Source organism: Polyodon spathula, chromosome 9 (genome assembly GCF_017654505.1).
Source record: "Polyodon spathula isolate WHYD16114869_AA chromosome 9, ASM1765450v1, whole genome shotgun sequence".
NCBI classification, from domain to species: Eukaryota; Metazoa; Chordata; class Actinopteri; order Acipenseriformes; family Polyodontidae; genus Polyodon; species Polyodon spathula.
In genome coordinates, this window is record NC_054542.1 from 23,615,662 (window position 1) to 23,633,812 (window position 18,151).

Here is an 18,151-nt window from a genome sequence, read left to right on the forward strand (position 1 = left end):
ATCGGTAGAGATCGGAGTGTTGCAGGTGGCGGCACAGGAAAAGGATGTGAGGAATTTGGGGTGTTGTTGGCAGCAGTACGGGAGACGGTGTACTGGGAACGAGAAAAAAGAGAAATTGGGACGTGAGGAGTTGAAGATGACCAGCTGAGCGGCGTTGATTGGAGAGAAGTAAAAAGCACGAGCACATTGAGAGAGAAAAAGCTGCCCAAGACGCTGGACTGGGTTAGTTGTGGGTCGTTATCCACCAGCTAAGTGTTTTGTTGTGGTGCATTATGCTTAAACTGCAGTAGTCATGCGCCTTCTCATTGAGCTATTGTTACTTTTCATTAGAAATTATCAGCAGAGTCTTTTCCCTGTTCCCTGCCTTACATTACAGCCAGAATTAAATTGATGCTGGGCTGTATTTTACTGCTACGAATGCTGTTCGATTATACTTGGCTGCTACACTACATAGTGCTGCTAGATTGTATATGCTACTACGTTATATCTGTGACTAGATTATACTGTGTATTTATATATAGATCTAGATATACATGTATTGATATATGGTTATAGATATGTGTTTGTGATTCATTTTAATTAGCAATTTGTTAATAGTGATCTCTCTGGTTTTACTATTATTTTAATTTGTTGTATAAATTAGCAGATGAATTGAAACGTCTTGAAGTGCACTGATCCTTTGCTTTATTTTTATCAGGAAACCTGTGTCGTGTGCAATATCCTATTTTAGATCGAGAGTGGAGGCCCTGCTCTGTTGCAGATCGAAACATTTCTTTCTCCACTGAGTTGACTCTGGGGAAGGCTCAGTGTTATTAGTCTGTTGGCTTGGACTCAGTAGTGGAGTGGCACCCCCTGTTGGGGAAAGGAATAATTGAGCAGTTTTGAAATTTGGGGTGGCAGGAAATTGGAACCATGTCCCTTACTGACAATCCAGCCAGGGCAAGTGCAATATTGAAAAAGGACTGGTCATGTACATTATTTTATGTGCTACTTTGACTTTTCTTGTTAGTGATGAGGTGTGCTATACTAATACCAAGTTCTGAATATAATCTGTTTTTAATAAAGAATTGCATATTACTTCTCGTCTGTGCTCCTTGATGTGGGCTAGTTGCTGTCCCCCTTTGTTGATGATTCGAACCTGTGTCAATGAAAGTAGAAGGTAATTATAATAGAACAGAATTCCTTATTTTCTTTAAACATAAGTGGCATAGTCTGGCTATATTATTCATTCCGAGGGGTGCTACATTTCCATAATTTGCAAACCAGTTTGTCTTTCCAAGACAGCTAAAAAAAATGAAGCTTGAACTATTTGTCTAATATGTACATTTAATTTGTAATACCAAAGTTCATAGTTAAACCACTGGGATGAATAAATGAATAGCATAATAATCACAGGGACAAAATTCAACTAAACACTAGCACATGCACATATCTCAAACTAATGCAGAATTGAACTAAACACTGATGCCTGCACATATCTCAAAGTAATTGAGAGGAAATGTAATTCCTTGTGCCAAGTTACCAGCAAGAACTGCCTGAGAGTCCCTATACAGCAAGGATAGTTTGCATGTTTTCAGGGTATTGGCGTGGCAAAAGTAAATCAGCTAAAAGCACTGTTTTGCATTTAATTTGTAGTTCCCAACGCTCTTAGGTGAAATGTAGAAAAAAGATTTTTGCAGACCCCAGGCACTTTTATCCTTGTATATGTATATTACTGGAATTTAATGACAATTAATTTGTTTTGTCGATATGGAAATATACTAGGGAAAGCACATATGATTTAATAAAATTTTACCTTGTAACGGCCGAAAATAATATATTATATATATATATATATATATATATATATATATATATATATATATATATAATTTGTAGGCATATAGTCAGGTGTATGATTAAACAATTATACCAAAGAGGTGCTAATGATCATCAATTCAATATGTAGGTTGAAACACAATCATTAACTGAAACAGAAACAGCTGTGTAGGAGGAATAAAACGGGGTGAGGAACAGCCAAACTCAGTTAACAAGGTGAGGTTGCTGAAGACAGTTTACTGTCAAAAGTCATACACCATGGCAAGACTGAGCACAGCAACAAGACACAAGGTAGTTATACTGCATCAGCAAGGTCTCTCCCAGGCAGAAATTTCAAGGCAGACAGAGGTTTCCAGACGTGCTGTCCAAGCTCTTTTGAAGAAGCACAAAGAAACGGGCAACGTTGAGGACTGTAGATGCAGTGGTCGGCCAAGGAAACCTACTGCAGCAGATGAAAGACACATCATGCTTACTTCCCTTCGCAATAGGAAGATGTCCAGCAGTGCCATCAGCTCAGAATTGGCAGAAAACAGTGGGACCCTGGTACACCCATCTACTGCCCGGAGAAGTCTGGTCAGAAGTGGCCTTCATGGAAGACTTGCGGCCAAAAAGCCATACCTCCGACGTGGAAACAAGGCCAAGCGACTCAACTATGCACGAAAATACAGGAACTTGGGTGCAGAAAAATGGCAGCAGGGGCTCTGGACTGATGAGTCAAAATTTGTAGTATTTGGCTGTAGCAGAAGGCAGTTTGTTCACCGAAGGGCCGGAGAGTGGTACACAACTGAGTGTCTGCAGGCAACAGTGAAGCATGGTGGAAGTTCCTTGCAAGTTTGGGGCTGCATTTCTGTAAATGGAGTTGGGGATTTGGTCAGAATTAATAGTCTCCTCAATGCTGAGAAGTACAGGCAGATACTTATCCATCATGCAATACCATCAGGGAGGCATCTGATTGGCCCCAAATTTATTCTGCAGCATAACAACGACCACAATCATACAGCGAAAGTCATTAAGAACTATCTTCAGTGTAAAGAAGAACAAGGAGTCCTGGAAGTGATGGTATGGCCCCCACAGAGCCATGATCTCAACATCATCGAGTCTGTCTGGGATTACATGAAGAGAGAGAAGCAACGGAGGCTGCATAAGTTTTCCAAGATGTTTGGGCAACCTGCCTGCCGAGTTCCTTCAAAAACTGTGTGCAAGTGTACCTAGAAGAATTGCTGCTGTTTTGAAGGCAAAGGGTGGTAACACCAAATATTGATTTGATGTAGATTTTTCTTCTGTTCACTCACTTTGCATTTTGTTATTTGATAAATATAAACTATTAACATGTCTATTTTTGAAAGCATTCTTACTTTACATCATTTTTTCACACTTGCCTAAAACTTTTGCACAGTACTATATATATATATATATATATATATATATATATATATATATATATATAACAACACAGACAATTGCTTTGTTGCAGGACTTGTCTGTTCAGTTTGTCTTGTCTGTCTTTTATGTTACATGTATTGCAAGGGGAACGGGACACGTAGTTACTTAGCATGGGAAGGGGGAGTGAGTGAATGAGTGGGGAGCATATGTGTTGCTGTTTTCAGGGTTTGCAGAGCATGGATGTGATCGGTTGATGAGCTGGACAGCGGGGGAAAACCACAGGAGGTTATATAAGTGGGGCTGAACTTGAATGAGAAACTGTGGGCGCAACTGAGCAAGCATGTGAGCTGTGATCGGACAGAATATGCAGTGAAAATGCCAAGACTAAAAAGTAGGGTTATTATTTTGGTGCTGCGAATTCTGGCCCCTGACAGGAATTCTCTGTAATTTCAAATGAAACAAACATTTTGAGAATTCAACACCGTCTCCCCCGAGTACTACTTCCTAAACATGAAAACGTTATAATATACTAAATTAATGGATCAAGCTTATTATGATAGTTTGCAAAAATATACATTTGCTTTGTATTGATCAAGGTTGCCTCAATGGTTTCTCGAAACTTGGCTTGTGTTTTTGATATCTCCACTTTAAATGGCTGGGCATTTTTGTTTCAGATGTAAAATTCAGCAAGGTGCAAACTTTTGGCATGACATTATTAACATTAAATGTGACTTCTGGTTGAATGTATTTTTTTGTTTTGTATTTAATATTACATACAGAATATAAATCTGTTTAAATGAATAATTTATACTGTCTAGTTTATTATTGTATTTTAAACAACCATCAATATATTTGGGAAGAGCTAATACATTTCTATAGTACTATGTTGTACTATACTATTCCAAATGCCTGTAAATTTTGTAAAAAGGGTGTGCGTAATATTCCGAAAGCTAAGAACAGCGTATGAGTGCAATGGTATAAAACATTCAAAAATAAGTACCCCAGTACTATAAACAGGTGCTTGTGCGAGACTGCTGGTGGCAAGCAATCAGGTGTCTGGAAAACAAAAACTCAAACAATTTCAGCTGTTTGAGAAATATTTGGTTTGGCTTTGCATTTGAGTTTGGATAACCCCTGACCAAGGTTTACTAGAATTCTTTCCACACTACAGATAGAGAGACATACATCTTGTCTTCTTGTTCTGTTTTATTTTATAAGGCTTAACTGTAAAATACAGGAGGCTTAGCAGTTCTGAGAAATGGCCAAAGAAAAATGTGATTTAAATTATTAGATTCACAGGTTAAACTGCTAATATAGTTGAGATTTAATTTATTGAGAAGAGTGATTTCATTGTTTTCAAAGGATAATCATCTCTGTTGTAATGTCATGTACCTGGTTCCTGTTATATCGTTCACCTGGGAACACCTCTGTAGGAACAAAATGATTGCTATTAGCAACTAGTGCTGTTATATTTCAAAAACTACCCATTCCAAACATCTTCTCATGGAGGTAGGGGGCGGGGGAGGGTGTGCCCTCTCTTTTTACAGCATAAATGTAGCTACCTAGTTAAATAGTAAGGGGTAGGTGTGCTAAGATGGGTCAGTCGCAGCGCAAATATTCTGCAATGTGAATTTTTGTTGCAACGAAAGTAAACATTATGTAAACAATATGTTAACGAAGACAGCCGCAATATACCCAAAGCATTTTAAATGTAAATCATTGCTGTGAAATAACACTAATGTGTTTTGGGTAGGCCACACATTACATCATGTAGAAAAATAAATCTGTACAGTAGGCCTGTACAATATAGTAGTAAAATCAAATGAATACCTAGCACACTTTCATTTTACTTTAGCCTACCGGTAACACAAAATAAATCATGCTGCTGCATTTTACACATTACTGTACAATGCGAATAAAAGATTATTTTAAATTAAAACTAAATTATTATTATTATTATTATTATTATTATTATTATTTTATTTATTTATTTATTTTAAACTTGGCCTAGACAATTTTTATAAAATTGATCATGATCCTATAGAGATGCTTAGAATTAGCTTGAAGGGTTAGTGGCTAGTGTGTGCAATCTTTTGCTCCTAACACACTGAAACTAGAAATGTCATAGAAATGTGTTTTCATGGTTTGCACACCCTGCCTTTCATAAAAAATTAGGTAATTGGGTGTTTGCCCAAAAATGCATCTAGCACAACTGGCAACGCACAAGAAATAGCGGACTGGGAAATGCCAGCAACAATGGTGATTGTTTAAAACATGCTTTCAAAAGTTCTAAACAAATTGATGCAATTGTAACAATTGACATCAGTTTTCGTACATATCATTACTCTATTTGAGAACCCTCATTTGCACTCTAGTGCCCATAATTACATATTCATCTAAGCTTGAACAGCAAAGAAAAACTGCTGCCGCAAAGCATTCCCTAAGAAGTCACAAATAGAACTGCGCTTGTCTAGTACATTTCACTCTAGACTTCAGACTACTGCGACAGGCGCAACACTTTAGTACATCTACCCTAAGACTATTGTTGGAATTAATGCTAGTCGGTTTATCACAGTTGACCTATCACTAAAAAACTTGGTGGCAATGGATGCTGAGGAAACATTTTGTATGACAGGCTTTTCAGATTGGAAAAAGACAACTGAAAAATGTAGCAATCACGAAAAAAGCATTTTATGTTTTATGTAACTGTGGATTTGTTTTCCCCTTCCACATTTCGGCTCCAAATGCCACATATGATTCTGCCTGTCTGTGAACATCAGGATAGCCATCTTCCTAGTACTATGCATCCTTGCTAATTGACTTTTACTGAAGTTTCTTGTCTTTCACTATGTGTTGTTGACCTCTACAAATGGAATGGCAGAAAGTAGTAGTGGCCAGCCTTTGTTGACAGTACCAGCCTGTGTGTGTGTGTGTGTGTGCGTCAATGAAGGGCTATAGAGACAGCCAGGAACCAATCAGAATACTTAAGATTATTCCTTATTCAGCATGTTTACAATTACAGCTAGCCAGATTTTTGTGATGATATATAAAGATATCCAATGGTGAGCAGCTGTGGAGTAAATAATTAGGGTTGAACCTTTCAAGACCTTGGCCAAGGCTGTTTGATGCACTGCAGTGATAATTCCTCAAGCACAGAGGATACTCACAATAGCAAATGTTTATTCTATGAATGAGTGTACTGACATGAGTGGAAAAAAAACACAGGGCTCTGTGAATGTGAATGCATCCATGCAATTGAAAAGAGAAGGAAAGTACACAAAAATTTATTTTGCAGAATTGTTTTACCTGCACCTTATACAAAAACAAATGAAAGGCTTCTCTGAGCCAGAACTAGACCAGTGCCCCAGCATGTTTGTACTAGTGAAGAGTTAAACAGAGGTCATGTTCTTAATGTCGATATGGACATTTTGTTGGATTACTGGATAGCTGTACTTTAAGAAAAGCTTTTAATGTCTAGTTGTTGGGATACAAATAGGAGTTAAGTTCAAAATAAAGAGGTACATTAGTAAAACACTGTGTCCCAACCTACTACATACTGATGAGAGATATTCTGGCACAGGTTTTCTGTTTAAACAGACTTATGTTAAGCTAACAATTTTTTCACCAGTCTGCATTCCATACATTCTTATTCTGTAGAATAACAATATTTAGTATGATCTTATAATTGTCTGCATGTGTGTGTCTGCGTGAGAGGCAGTGGTTGTATCTGATAACCTGTGTTTGTGTATAATGTGCCATTTGTCTATCTGTGCCAGACAGAGTGACAGAGGGAAGGGGGTTACAGGAGTCTCTTTGTATGTACCTCTCTCAGTTTATATACTGTTGTCAGTGTGGATGATTCTCTTTTTTCATGGCGGCCGCTAAATTGTCTTGTCTCCTCAGCAGCACTGAAGGCAGCCAGTGATTCCTAGGATTCCCTTGTGCCAAGCAGTTCCCAGAATTATTTTTCAATTATCATTCCAGCTAAAGGGAGTTAAGACCAGCTAATACAGAGCCAGCAGGGGGAGATTGAGGGAATAGCTACAACAGCCTTCCATTCACTTTATATGTAACAAATAACAGGATTCTGGAAAAAAATAATTTTATCAGATTATTTTGACGTTCAGTGAATAGAACCTGAATTAATATATCTGGTTACTCTAAAATATTGTCCACCAATTCATATGAATTCCAATAGATTAGGCTATTCCAGTGGCGTTCCACTTAAATCCATTATGAATTTGTGCACATTTTTTGTGTTGTCTTTTAAAGTACAGCATTCATTACGAATTCAGTTAATCACGTTACTCCATGAAATCTGATGACATTCTATTCTATTGAAAGTCAAGTGTTACTATATATACCACAGATGTTTATTTCTCAACATAATCCTCCAAGATGCTCAGGGAAACTCATACTTCATCTCACTTTTGTTACCATTTTTCAAGAGGGCCTGAACAACAAAAAGTACAAACACGTGTTGCCACACAATCAAAAGGGTGTGTCACCTCGGGCAGCCTTGGTGGTACTGATTTAAAATGACATTTCTGCAAGAGGTTTCAATTAGTCTGGAGGGATATAAGACCAGTCCTTTATTGCTGTTATTTAGTAAACGTTAGTAAATTTGTGTTGTATACAGAAGCACCTGGGAATAAAGTGGCTAATAAGTCACATGTAGATAGACCTATTATCTTTTCAGCCTACTGTATGCTTTCAATAAATTCATTTTTAGTCATTATTGACTCGCAAGGAATGCAAGGACATAGAAGCTCAATGCAGCTGCGTGTGCACATTCCTTTTTAAATTAAGCCCAGGAAAAGCATAATATGGGTTCTTTCTTTCTTTTTTCCAATAGTAAAAACATAGAAAACTGAAATAAAGCATAGTGAATGCATGGTACAGCCATATAAACTTTTAATTATTTATTTATTTATTTTTACTATGTGTTTGTGGATGTGTGTAGGTGCTTTTGTGTTTGTTTCTCCATACAGTGGCTGGGAGTGTTATGTGTGTGCTTATGTTTCTTCACGCAGACAGTAACTATAACTTGAGACTTGCTTCTTTCTTCTTTAAGAAATAAAATAAAATCGAAAGCTGTAAGAGAGTCCAAGCATCAAGAGTTTAATTGAACATACAGTATCTGAAAGTACTGGAACATTTTATAGGGTATTTCTTGGGATTCATTGATGAAGAAATAATGTGTTTGTTTTTTTTTTTTCTTCTGAACTGGCATGCAGAGAGAACAGTTTATACAAAACCTATTATAAAGGACTCATTCTTGATGTAAATTGTTTTTATTTTACCAGACTGATAATTGCTAAGTTTCCTACATATTGGTCTTTCAAAACCCTGGGGAACATTATAAAGTACTTCAGAAGCCATATACGTCTAGCTTTTTTTTTCAACATGTTTTTTTTTTTTAAATGTATTCTGCTTAGACATGTATAAAAACGTGTTATTCAATGATCCAAGGGACCTTACAATACTTCCTGAAAGTTTTATTGAGACATACTAATGTTTGGGCTAATTACAAACATTAGTTTTCACTTGTGTGATTGGAATGACATAATACACGTTATCAGGGTATTTAAAAGCAATAATGGACACTATTCTCGAGTATTTTTTTCAAAATAAATAGTTAAATAATAGTTCATTTATTCCATTATTATTAGTAATAAAGACAAAAAAAGTACCTGACAAATTTAGGTTCATGAAATACTATCTCCTTATAGCCACTCATTTCTTGACAATGTAATGATCTGTGCATTTGTGTTGTACTGTACTTCTGTGTATGTGTGTTTACGTGCTGTGTGTGTCTTATGTTGTTTCCGTTGTTTGTAATTGTGTTCCCTTCCCCCTCTGTATTTCCTGCTGTTGTTTAACCCTCTCTGTTGTTGTGTGACCCTAGCCTGCACACAGGGGCATGTTCTGTGTCTCCCCTGTGATTGTCCCTTCCCGCTGTATCAGTTGTGTAGAGCGTGGTCTGTGTGTCTCCCCTGTGATTGGTCCCATCTGTGAGTCACTGCATGTTCACTTGTCTAGTGTGTTCCCATTGACCCGAAGTGTGCGGCTGAGGGCCAATGGGATGTGTAAAATAAAGGGGCGCGTTGAGGTTATAAGAGGCACTGCGAGAACCTGTTGTTGTTGTTGTGTCGTGCTTGCCATGGTTTCCGGAGTAGCTGACAGGGAGATGTGAACTGTGTGTGTGACTGAGGGAAAACAGTACTGAATAAAGCTTTTGGAATAGAAACCAACGTGTCTCTCCTGTTACGCTCTGTTGAGTTGAACCTGAAGCAGTGTAATGGATTCCAGCTCCAGATAACACAGCTTCCACACATTTTTTTTATTTAATATCATAACGAGTGATATACTTATTCATACCTGTCAACATTGAGTTTTCAAAATACAGGAGCTTTTGCGTGGCTAAGTATGTGCACTGAATGCAGGCCTGCCACAGGACTCCCCTGTGTCCTAAACCCTGCTATGTACAGTACATATGGGGATTGCTGAAATCAAATAGTGGCCATGAATTTTGCAGACATTAAAGGTTTGCTGACAAAAGGGGGTTTAACAGTAGAATATGGGAGCAAATCTGTCCCGGGAGATGTCAGGGAGAAGAGTTCAAAATACGAGAGACTCTCGTTGAATATGGGAGAGTTTACAGTTCTGCATATTCCTTTTTGTACAGTGAGCTGTGTTGCCATTTGAGGACAGTATCCCCTACCTAGATAAACTGTATCCTCCTGTTTATGTTTGTTTTATTACTGATGCTTTTATTATTATTATTATTATTATTATTATTATTATTATTATTATTATTTATTATTATTATATATAATCTTAATAATATTAAATAGTTCTTCTTCTTATTACCAATAAAGGTCTCCACACCCAAATGCAATAAGTGAATGTGTCGTACACAAAAAAAAAAATATATATATATATAAAAAACAAAAAATATATATATATATATATATATATATATTTTATACGAGATGTTCATACTGCCTGTGATGTGACAGGCCACACTGAAACAACACAGAAGCGACACAGAAATGATGCAAAACAAAATCGGATTGGTATCTCGGTTTGCGATTTTGTTGCGCAGCAGCTAGGGAACTGACCAATGAGGAACAGCTTTGTGCCTTCAGTAAACAATGAACATAAGAACATAAGAATGTTTGCAAACAAGTGGAGATCATTTGGCCGATCTTGCTCGTTTGGTTGTTAGTAGCTTATTGATCCCAGAATCTCATCAAGCAGCTTCTTGACGGATCCCTAGGTGTCAGCTTCAACAACATTACTGGGGAGTTGGTTGCAGACTCCCATAATTCTTTGTGTATAAAAGTGCCTCCTAGTTTCTGTTTTAAATGCCCCTTTAACTAATCTGTGACCCCTCGTTTCTTTTTTCAGGTCAAAAAAGTCCCTTGGATCGACATTGTCAATACCTTTTAGAATTTTGAATGCTTGAATCAGATTGCCGTGTAGTCTTCTTTGTTCAAGACTGAATAGATTCAATTATTTTAGCCTCTCAGCTTGTGACATGCCTTTTAAACCCAGAATAATTCTGGTTGCTTTTCTTTGTACTCTTTCTAGAGCAGCAATATCCTTTTTGTAGCAAGGTGACCAGAACTGAACACTGAATTTTCTAGATGAGGTCTTATTAATGCATTGTGTAGCACAGCAGGGAGGTGGTTAATACCCTCCCTGCCAAAAATATGTGTGTTTGTTAATTTAATTATTATTTTATTGTTAATTATCACCTGCACCTGGCAATTATTGTAAAGTAGAGCCAGGTACAGGGTATTAAAGGAAAGCTGCCAGTCTCTTCGGGGTCTCTGCTGTGTGAAGTCCTGACTGTGTATCGAATGAAGAAAAGGTACTGTGTGTTCTTTTCGAAAATAAAACATGTTTAATTGTAAACATGTGTGGTTCTTGTTATTTTAACAGGCAAACAGCTTAGCTGTCCTGTTTAATAATTAGGGTATTCCAGACAAGTAAGTTTAGTAAGTACTCCGAACGGAGTTCGGAGTTTGTTTTCATTTTTGTTTATTTTGATTTTGGACTCGCCTGCTTTTCACCAAAATTACCATATGTTCCTTTTTAGATATCCCTGACAAACTATGTATTGTTTTTTTTTTTTTTTTTTTGCCAGACTCTGAAGTTTCTATTGGTGCCAAGTTTTTTGACCAGAAAATACAGCTATTTATTGTATTGGGTTTATATGTTTTAGACAGACATCGGGCAACTTTGACTTTTCCACTTTACAATATGCAGCGCACGGTCCATAGCACCCACCCCAATGTCATGTGCCTAGTACACCAATAAAGAATGAGATACCCTGGAATAAGTATACATTTTTTAAAACTGCACAAAATAAGGATTTCAAAAATGGGTAACATGACCTTATGTCAATGGTGTGTTACCCATAATCCTTCTGCAAAATTTGAGGTAATGCCACTGTATATAGCAAAAGTCACTTGTTTATCCTTATATTTGTACCTGTGAATCTGACAGCTTTTGTTCCACTGTTAAAATGATGATAGTTTTGAACTGCCCTGAATGTCCCAACTTCAAAAATACCAAATATGTACACCTTTATGTAACTTTTCAGGCATTTACGGGCCCAAGACTGAGACTAGGCCACTTTGACCTTTCCCCTTGGAAAAATGCAGTCCATGGGTCATAGTACCCACCCTAATTACCAGCGGTATAATCCTTTTGGAGCCCAAGGTAATGTTGCTGCATGATATAAAATGAAGTGACTGGGGTTTAATTAGTATTTCAAGTACTCGTGTACCGTGTGGTATTTCTGTTTCTTGGCTACCAATTGACAAGGAAATCCCTTCCTGTTTGGTCTTATTGTGCCACAAGCCATTATTTGGGATGTGTACAAGGCCCTAAACAGAGGGATTCCTGTATAGAAATCATCTACATACAAATGGTAGCCCAGGTTTAGGAGGAAACCATATCCCACACAATTCTTTCAGTGGTCCGGAACCAGGGGAGACAGCCAGGCGGCTCAATCTGAGAACACTATGAAACAATAAGCATACCCAGTGGCGCTCTCACAGAGTTTGCGTAGTTTAATTCCATACTGATCAAAATAAAACCTCCACTGCCTACAGACAAATAAAATTATAAATAACAAAAAAAATGCAACAATAAAAGTATACCTTATACAAATGCAATGTGTGTTGTGAGAGGTTAATTCAATAAAAAAAATTTAAAAAACACACAAAATAAATTGTAAAGCCAAGTCGTTTATCACTATATATACAATTTAAATTTTAATTGGAGCAAATGAATAATAAAATCAATCCAATAACTCCAACAAATCGTTTTTGGGATGTTGGGAAAGGATAATATTTTTTTTACAGCTATACATTATAAATAGAACCCCCCCTCCCAAAACCCCTAATAATTACTTGAAATCCTAGAGAGAAATGGAGATATATATATATATATTATATATACCCTATTATATCTATTATATATATATGATCTATATATATATATATATATATATGGTAACCAAATAAATACTAATCAGTTTAATTAAAAAAGGGAAAAAAAGAAAAATCTGACCTGAAATATATAATGGAATAATAAAATCTGTCAGTTTTTTGGTGAGCCACATCAGAATTATAAAACGAAAACAAAAAATGATAATAATATTATATCCTATACAATTCTAGGTGTTGTGAGGTGAGAGAAAACAATTCAATAAAAATAAAAAAAACTGATATCAAAGCCAAGCCATTTTCACAAGTACAATACAATATTGTTTTACATAATATAAAGGTTTTTATTTTTATTTTTATTTTTTTAAATAGATCAAAAGAAATACATTTAAACCAAGAACTCCAATGAAATAATTTTTAGGTTGTGGGGAAAGGAGAAAAAAAAAACAGATTTATTGTAAGAGAGGTGAAAAAATATCTAACCTAAAAAATAAATCCAATAAATTATAATCAATATTGTTATTTAAAAAAAAGAAGAAAAGAACGAAATAAAATTGGGATCATCACGATATTATGGGCTTTGTCCCGCGTCCCAATCGAGGTACTGTCAGGACACCATTTGTCCAGATTTTTAGAGTAAACGTTGAAAACCCAGGTGTAAAATGAAAATAATTTTTTTTCTCGTTAGGAAATTCCGTATCTGTGGCTGCTGTACTGTCTTGCTGTGCAACAGCATACTCTACTGGTTTAGGGCGTGTTGTTTGAGTGAGTTGTTTGCATTAGATTTATGTGGCTATCCAATCAAGTTCACCTGCAGTCATACGATGCAGTATGTGTCATGTGTTCCCTTTCAATGGAATGACAACCATTACAGAATGGGTAGAGCCCTATCTGACCATCAGTCACTGAGCATATATAATAAAAAGCTGCTCTATCACGGCCCTGCTATGAGGGGGAAGTCCCTCCCACCTCCTGTTGAAGAGGGACGTCCTCACAGTAGCACATCGCCATTTTCTCTCTCATCTCACTGAGACAGGTCGTGGATAGCTTTTGCTTCTGCTACCGAATTTGGCTGATTTGTTGGATTTATCCACAAGGACTTCTGGTTGCTATCGACTATGAGACACGAATACCTGTACAATTCTACATAGGTCCGCCGCCCTTCAAGGGTGTGCTCCTCACCACCGTTGAACCAGCAAGAGCGATACTCCTTCAACAGGAGATTGCCAATCTTCAAAGGAAGAAGGCTGTACGCTTGGTAAGTCCAAGCTATGACCTCAGCGGCTTTTACTCTAGGTACTTCCTGGTGCCCAAAAGTGATGGCTGTTTCAGACCAATTATGGACCTCAGGGTCCTCAAGTGTTCCTCAAATAGAGGAAGTTCAACATGTTGACAGCACAGCATATCTTCCAGTCCGTCCAACCGGGCGACTGGTTCACATCGATCAACCTGCAAGACGTCTACTTTCACGTCCCGATCCGTCCCACACAGAGAAAATATCTGCGCTTTGGCTTTCAAGGCAACGCATATGAATTCTGCGTGCTGCCATTTGGCCTCTCGCTGGCGCCCTACACATTTTCAAAGTGCATGGATGCAGCACTGCGGGGTATTCGGATCCTAAACTATCTGGACGATTGGTCGGTTTGCGCACAGTCAAAAGCATGTGCAGAGGTCAGAGGTCACAAAACAGGTCATAGATCATGTGGCTAAGTTAGGGTTCTCAATACCTCAACAGAAGAGCAACTTTGTACCGTCTCAGTCCACAGTGCTCCTGGGGATCAAACTGAACTCTGTGAGCATGCTTGCCTCATTATCGGAAGACAGGATTCGGTCATTGGAGACCACACTCTCCCTATTCAGACAGGACACTCTCCTACAGGTCAGAATATATTGTTGGAGCTGATGGCAGCTGCCTCGAGAATCCTTCCACTAGGGCTGCTGAGAATGCGTTTGCTACAAGCCTGGGTGAATACGCTCAAGGTGCACTCGGTCCGAGATCAGTTCCGGCTGGTGCGAGTGTCCAGACAATGCCGGAAGACACTGGAGTGGTGGCTCCGTCCTGGCAATCTGAGCCTCAGATCTCCCCTTGGATCCCCTCACAGAAGGGAAGTGATCACTACAGACACCTCCACCCTCGGTTGGGAAGCAGTCTGGAATGGGAGAGGAATAAGAGATCTGTGGAAGGGACATTGGCAGCAAGCGCACATAAATGCCCAAGAGCTGCAAGCAATGAGCCTGGCATTATCCCATTTTCACCAGCAATTAGTGCACAAAAATGTGCTGGTCCGGATGGACAATACCGCAGTGGTAGCCTACATAAATCATCAAGACGGCCTGTGCTCTCTGGGCCTTCACCACGCAACGCACAGACTCCTGTCCTGGACGCACAGAAACTTGCTTTCCATTAGGGCAGTTCATCTCCCCGGTATGGACAACAAAGCAGCAGACCTCCTGTCCAGACAGCTCTGAGTGGAGGCTGCATCCTCAAGTGGTGAAACAAATTTTAGAGAGGTTTCGACCTGCATGAGTCGACTCATTGCCCCCTATGGTTCTCCATGGAGAGAGACGGGGGCCCCCTGGGAGTAGACGCGCTAGCTCACTCATGGCCACAGGGACTATTGTATGCATTCCCTCCACTACCGTTACTACCACTGACACTAGAGAGGTTCAGGGTGGAGAGAGCACAGGTTTTGCTGGTTGCACCCAGATGGGATAGATGCAGCTGGTTTGCTCTCCTCTCCGACATGTTGTCGGGTCAGCCGTGGCAACTCCCGCTGCGCAAGGACCTCCTGAGCCAAGCGGAGGGGCTATTATGGCACCCGAACCCAGGCCAGCTCCAGCTCTGGGTCTGGCCGTTGAACGGAGCCGTCTATTCAGACGAGGTTTGCCAGATGCAGTAGTAGAAACACTAAAGTCTGCTAGGGCGCCGAGCACTAGAGCTCAGTACTCATATAAATGGAAAGTTTTCAAAGAACGGTGCCTTGCAGAAGGTCACGATCCGGTGACTTGCCCAATTGAGACGATATTAACCTTCTTACAACACTTGTTTGACGCAGGAAAATCAGCGTCCACTTTGAAGGTATACCTTGCAGCAATATCAGTGTGCCACGACAAAATTCACTCTGTGTCCCCTGGGGCACATTTCCTGGCTGTGCAATTTTGTAAAGGGGCTCAGAGGCTTCGTCCTCCCATGAAAAGTATGCTCGCCAAGTGAGATCTAGAACTGGTACTGTGGGCCCTTATGGGTCCCCCATTTGAGCCCATGGCATCAGCAAAACTGCATCCTGCTTCATTGAAAGTGGCATTTTTAATAGCCATTACGTCTGCCAGACAAGTAAGCAAGCTTCATGCGCTGTCCATTGATGACACATGTATGGCTATCACTGAAAGTGACTCGTGGGTAACATTAAGAAGAAATCCATCCTTTTTGCCAAAGGTGGTATCCTCATTCCATATTAACCAATCAGTGGTTTTGGAAACTGTCAGACCTCCCCTGCATGAGTCAGAGGAGGACCGTAGTCAACACACGCTATGCCCCGTTCGGGCTCTGTGCTATTATTTGGAGAGGACGGAGTCCTGGAGACAGTCCAACCAGCTGTTTGTCTGCTATGGGTCAGGCCCTATCGAAGCAACGTCTAGCACATTGTGTGACAGATGCAATTCACTTGGCGTATGAACAAACTGACTCCCCGTTACCGAGGGACATTATAGCCCATTCTACCAGGGGCCAGGCAACTTCGTGGGCTTTCCTTCATGTCACCTCCTTAGATGAGTATGCAATGCTGCTACATGGACAGGTAGTCAGACATTTGTGCGTTTTTACCACCTTGATGTTACAAACTGAACGAGACCCTCTTTGGGCTTTGCAGGCGTCATGCCCTTAAGCGTCATGTGGGCTCTGATGCTATCGCCGTGGGGCTGTACTGTTAGTAATCTGGAGCCACGACAGCTTTGGTACAGCTTTCCCATTCGGTAATGCTTGTCATTCGAATTGAAAGGGAACATTAGGTTATTACCATAACCCTGGTTCCCTGGAAAGAGAAGGACAACCATTACCCTTCGAGGTCGTGTCCCCAGCTGACCTGTGTTTTTTTGAAAGAAAATGGTGATGTGCTACTGTGAGGACGTCTCTCTTCAACGGGAGGTGGGAGGGACTTCCCTCTAACAGCAGGGCCCTGATAGGGCAGCATTTGTATATATGCTTAGTGATTGACGGTCAGAGAGGCTCTTCCCATTCGGTAATGGTTGTCATTCTCTTTTCAGGGAAACAGTAATAACCTAACGTTCCAAATGTTTATTTTGTGTTTCTGACATTATGCCACAGGACAAAAAAAGTACCTCCCACACACTTGATACATTACAGTGGTGTCAGGTGACATTCAGTAGCAGGAAGTATGTTCCGCTACCATCACTTCAACAAAACAAGATGTAGATAAATAGCCAGGTGTTACTTCAAAGCTAATTTCATGCTGCACAACTCGATAAAGCACCTACTAATCAAAGGTAAACCTTTTATATTATCAATTGGCATTGAAAAGAAAACAAGTATTATACACACATTGTTTTAAATTCATTCGTGATGTTTCACAGTACAAGCCAAAGATAGCCACCGCTTGCGTTCAAACAGGCTGTAAATTACTTTGAACAACTACATCACATCAAATATATTTTATCAGTGCAATACAGTGGTGCAGAACTCGGTCCTGGGGGGGCCAGTGTCCCTACAGGTTTTTATTCCAACTACATTCTAAAGTACTTTATTGGACTAATTAACCAGTTTAGGGTATGGTTAGAAAAAAATCCAGGAGGGACACTGGCCCGCCATGCCCTGATTTGTGCACCACTGTAATGAAATTAAAGCCACCACCCTAATATGTTATGTACAAACTCCGCAGTGAGCAACCCAGAGTCAAAAAACGGCAAACGGAGGAAACAAACCTGATTCGTGAGGCTCTGTTACGTATGGTGGCAGAGGTATTAAGCCTTATGGTCCCAGCACAGATTCAATAAAGTAAATCCAAATAAATATGGAAATCGCAGAACTAATAAAGATGCTGGAGTAGTCAACTGCTGCACAGCAGGAAAGGCTCAAGTAATGGAGACAGATGCCAGAACAGGAGTTTCCCGAACCGGAGGAATCGTTGCTGCAGCAGGTGCTGACTGAAATAGTGTGGCAGCCTCAGGAGGAAGAGGGGCAGCCAACGGAGCGAGAGGTACTACCGCCAGCTGCAGACGAGGGGGAAGAGGTGAGGAGCCCAGAGGTGAGGGCTCTTGGACACCCTGCTGGTCTACCTGGACTTCCCTGTGCTAGACCTGGAGCCCAGGAGGCTGCACCGTCGGTCACAGTTCTCCCCCTGGTTCCCTACTTCACTCTCCCTGAGCACCAAGACGTCGCTGGGCTGCTACCAGATGTCGCTGATGCCCCCCCTGTTCTCTGCTTCACTCCTCCTGGGTGATCTGACATCACTGCGTCGGTCCCCAGCTTC